This window comes from Tigriopus californicus, chromosome 9 (assembly GCF_007210705.1).
Source record: "Tigriopus californicus strain San Diego chromosome 9, Tcal_SD_v2.1, whole genome shotgun sequence".
Lineage (NCBI taxonomy): Eukaryota > Metazoa > Arthropoda > Copepoda > Harpacticoida > Harpacticidae > Tigriopus > Tigriopus californicus.
Genome location: NC_081448.1, coordinates 7555798 through 7561160, shown reverse-complemented (window position 1 = coordinate 7561160; position 5363 = coordinate 7555798).

Below are 5363 nucleotides of genomic sequence, written 5' to 3'. Positions count from 1 at the left end.
AGAACGGTGATGCCTTGGGCTACTTGGGAACTTCGGGTCGCAAGTTTCAGGTAGATTCCTTTGGGGATCTTTGCTTGAATGGCGGTGGTGATGCGGGTTGATACTCCTGGTAATAACGAGATACAAGCGTCATCGGAGTGGTGGTTTCCTTCCGTGAAGATGTCTATTCCGATATTGCCTCGGTAGGTTTTTTTGGGCGGTCTGTCGGCCTTAATTCTCATGTAGAAGGTTATGGTGGATGTGTCTCTGGACTGGCCGGTGTTTGTTAGTCTGTGTGATGCATATGCAAGAAAACAGACAATAGGTCTGAACGTGGACCTGGATAACATATATGGATAGCAAAAGTAGGGGGTTAGATAGCGGAAGGAAATATGTTAGAGTAACATTAACCGTAATTGACAGTGTGTGAGTTTTAAACGTGTGAAAGTTGAAAATTCTGAAAATAAGGGGGGTTGCCCCTCTCTTGAAGAAAACTGGTCCTCCAGCTCATAGATTTAAAGTGTTCGATATGGCGTTACCCATAGCACTTGAAAAGTCGTCATCTTCACTGGCCACTTGTTCTGATTCCGGAGCAGTTTTCTTGGCTTCTGGCTTGGTAGGGGTAAAATTATCATTGAAAGTGTTGGCTTTTTGTTTAACAGCTGGTTGCAATTGAATTCTCTGTCCATGGAAACTTCTTCTAAATCCATTTCCTGGTCGGGATGAGCTTCGTCTGACGACCTGTTTTCTTCAATGTCCGTGGGTTGGACTCCCTTGGGCTGTTCCACCTCGGCTTGTCAGACCCGTCTTTTGCCGATTGGGGCGCGGTCTGGTACCTGGCCCGGCAATGGATAGACCATAGGTTCAAAGATTGTTCTGGTCACTGTCTTGGTCTTTGGAATCCCAGTTGCTTTGGCTATAGTCCAAGCGTACGGCGTCTGGAGTTTGCTGAGTTTCAGTCCATATGAATTCGGCGTCTTGTCAAAGCAGTTTCTTCATTGGTTCTGCAATTTGACTGAATTTCGGAATCAACTTACGACAGTACGACCATTTTCCTAAGAACGTTCGCAATTCGCTGAGATTCGTCGGTACGGGCCACTCGCGTACAGCTTCTGTGAGGCGCTTGGCCAGGGTGAGACCACCAGGCTTAAAAAGGTGTCCAAGCCATACTGCTTCCTTAGCGAACATTCCGTCTTGGATGGACCCACTCTTAGGTTGGCTCTCTCTACTGCGTGAAGGAATTCTACAAATCTGAATAGAGCTTGTAGAAATATCTTGGCAGGAATTAAATGATCGTTGAAGTATGAGAGACATTTGTTTTGCCCGACTAACTCTCCTACGACAATCTTCATTAATCTAGCATACGTGTTGCCTGAATTCATAGCTATGAAAGGCATTCTATTGAACTCGAATAATCCCTCAGGTCTGGCCATGGCTAACTTCTCTTTGTCTTCTTGTCTGACAGGTATGGTCAAATATGCTCCTGCTAGGTCAACACTTATGAACATGCTGGCTTTAGATAGCTGTTCATTAGCCAATTGTTCGAGATTGTGAGCTACTGGGAAACAGTCTCGTTTAGTGACTTTGTTGAGTGATCGTTAGTCGACGGCGTATCTCCACGACCCATTTTTCTTCTTAACTGGGACCAGAGCGGAGGACCATGCTGACATACTAGATGATATGATTTCGTTATTGAGCCATTCATCCAGAGTTTTTCAAAGATCGGCTCTCATCAGTGGGTTGCGTGGTCGGACTAAATCCTTGACTGGCTTGGCTTCTCCAGTATCAACCTGGAACTCAATGAGATCGGTGTTACCAACATCGTATTTGGATTGAGAAAGCACATGATAGAGCCAATAGAGCAGATCCTTTGTCAGCCTCTTTTGCGTCGCCGCGAGCTTAGGGTGCTGGTGGATCTGGTCTTTGAACAACTTGGGAATGCTCCCTCTCTTTTGGGCCTCGTCCTTGTCAGCTACAGGTGTTGCTCCCCAAGTCGGTCAGTAGGGTCGACAATTAAGATTCGATCAAGTTTTTTTTGATCATGTTTGGAAAGACCACCCCAAGTTGGCGCCATTTGCCAATATCAACGCGGGTGTGATCCTCCCGGAGATTAATCTCTCCAGTTTACACGGGCGATATCGGGACTTTACTAGAGACATGTCCAAGAATGGGGAAGAAGTGCGCGCTCGCCAAAGCGGCCAAAATGCAGCAAATTCGTCTGATCAAAGCCCTCGAACTAATGCTTTGAGGAGCCGACGGGGTTTTAAAGCAGCTTTTACCCGAGTTTCGAATACCCTTGAAAAGGAAAGAGAGAGATTCGTCTATGCCGAACTCTAAGAGAAAAATGAAACACTCTGTTGGCTTTTGAGGTTGATGGGGAAGCCTTAGCAATGTAGAGACTATGGCTAACATGCTTGGAGATCAAGTTTCTCTAGTGTGTTTTCAACCCCACTGAGTTCGGAAGCAACAGCTCATTGCTCTGAAGATGAGTCTGTTGAGATTGACAAGGTTAGTCAAGTTGAGCGTTTAGACGATCTTGTAGTCACAGATCAAGATGCTTTAGAGGCCATCAGGGACTTGAGGCTTTGAGCTCTCCTGTCCTGATGGCGTAGACATCTCAGTTTCTGATGAGATGCCCACTGGTTCTCGCTCCTGTTTTCTTCGTACTTGATGCGTTGCATCTTGGATCAGGGCAATTTCCATTTTCACTAAAGTTAGCTCATGTTGTTCCAATTTTTAAAGGGGAGATAAGTCGCTCCCAGTAATACAGACCGATTTCTCTCACTTCGAATATTGGGAAGGTGTTGAGAAGATCAAGAAGTTCAAACTTGTTGAATTTCTTGAGATTCATGAAGTCCTTCCTCCTAGCCAGCACGGGTTCTGAGCACATTTTGGCACGGTTATACAACTGATTGAACATATAGAGCAAGTCATTGAGGACTAGAGAGCCATGAATCAGTTGATGTAGTCTATCTCGACTTTGCCAAGGCCTTTGACAAAGTAGGTCATGGTCTTTTAGTTAACAGGCTCCATGAGATTGGGATCCAAGGCAAGGTTCTCGATTGGTTAAAAAGTTTCATTTCTGGTAGGAAGCAATTGTTAAGGTTGAGGGATCCTTAGTGACATACATGATATCAAGTCGGGTGTTTCTCTCAGGGCTCCATTTTGGTTCCTCTCCTTTTTATCATCTTCATTGCTTTGCTCCAGAAGCTTGGTAGTAGTAATGTCATTATTTCTTCTTATACTGATGATTCAAAATTGGTAGTTTGGTAGGTAGTTGGTACACACTCCACTATTAGATGATGAAGTAAGGGCATTCAGCAGGTCTCATCCATGGAGGATTTAAGTGTAGTTCTCCAGATAATTGGTGAAAGTTGGTAAAGCTTTTCAAACATGTTGGTTGTTATAATCGCGCATTAAAGTCCAGAGATAATATCACATGCTGACTCGAGTGTCCAGCCGCATCTTGAATATGCCTCGCCCATTGGGGCTCCAATTAATTCAGCAGGTTTGCAAAAGCTCGAGCTGGTCCAAAGATGTTTTGCAAGGAACATTGAGGATATGAGAGAGCTCTTGTATTGGGAGAGGCTAAAAAGTTGGCCTGTACAGTATTCAGAGAAGGTACGAAAGGTATCTTGATTACGATTTCAAAAGTATTCATGAGCATTGTCTAGACCCGGGCTTTAGAGTCAAATTTAGTGACCGAAGAGGCTTAATGTGTGTTTTGAGAGCACCTTTAAGCCTTCGAGAATCCAGGCTAGTTAAAACAGTGAAGTCCAACTCTCTCTCTTTTTTGTCGGGTTCTTCATTGTTGAATTGCTGCCTTTAAATATTCGTACGTCGTATGTAGGCGTTGATCCAGTAGCAGGATTCAAGTCAATGAATAAAATGCAAAAAATTGTCATCTTGAAGTGCTGGGATTCAATCCGAGTAGCGGTAAGGAAGTCCGCAAAAAATTAAATATGGAATCATGTCTTGAGGTACAGGTCAACGAAGCAAAAATAGGATTATCACATCACATCATACTAACATGCAAAAATGGAGATTGCTAACAAGCAATAAGAGACAGGAAAGTGAAAGGAATGAAGAACCTAAACTAGGTAAACAATTCAAAATCACAAAAATAAACTCACAAAACGGATCTAGCAAAAAAAAAACAATACACTGGTAATTAATGGTTGATAACCATCAGTGACCAATGCAATCCCATCAGTGACCAATGCAATCAAACAAAAGAACTATCAAGTCCAAACATAACGATTCAGAACTAAATATAATGAATCTAAATACATCTAAATACATCATACATACATACATACATACATACATACATACAATACATACATACATAACATACATACATACATATACATACATACATACATACATACATACATACATACATACATCAATACATACATACATACATACATACATACATACATAAACATACATACATACATACATACATACACATACATACATACATACATACATACATACATACTACATACATACATACATACATACATACATACATACATACATACATACATACATACATACATACATACATACATACATACATACATACATAACATAACATACATAGCATACATACATACAATACATAATCATACATACATACATACATACATACATACATACATACATAATACAATACATACATACATACATACATAATACATACAATACATACATACATATACATACATACATACATACATACATACATACATACATAACATACAATACATACATACATATACATACATACATACTACAATACATACATACATACATACATACATACATACATACATAACATACATACATACATACATACATACATACATACATACATACATACATACATACATACATACATACATACATACATACATACATACATACATACATACATACATACATACATACATACATACATACTACATACATACATACATACATACATACATACATACATACATACATACATACATACATACATACATACATACATACATACATACATACATACACATACATACATACATACATACATACATACATACATACATACATACATACATACATACATACATACATACATACATACATACATACATACATACATACATACATACATACATACATACATACATACATACATACATACATACATACGCATACACATACATACAGCAATTAACTCTTTAGGTTTTAAATATTTACGTCTTACCAATTGCCGTGAAAATCAAACCTTAATTGTGGGAATAAATGGCAATTCCCATTTATTCGCCCACACACAAACACCACGAACACCACATGTGCATAGCAACCAAGGAGCAACAGAGGAAGTC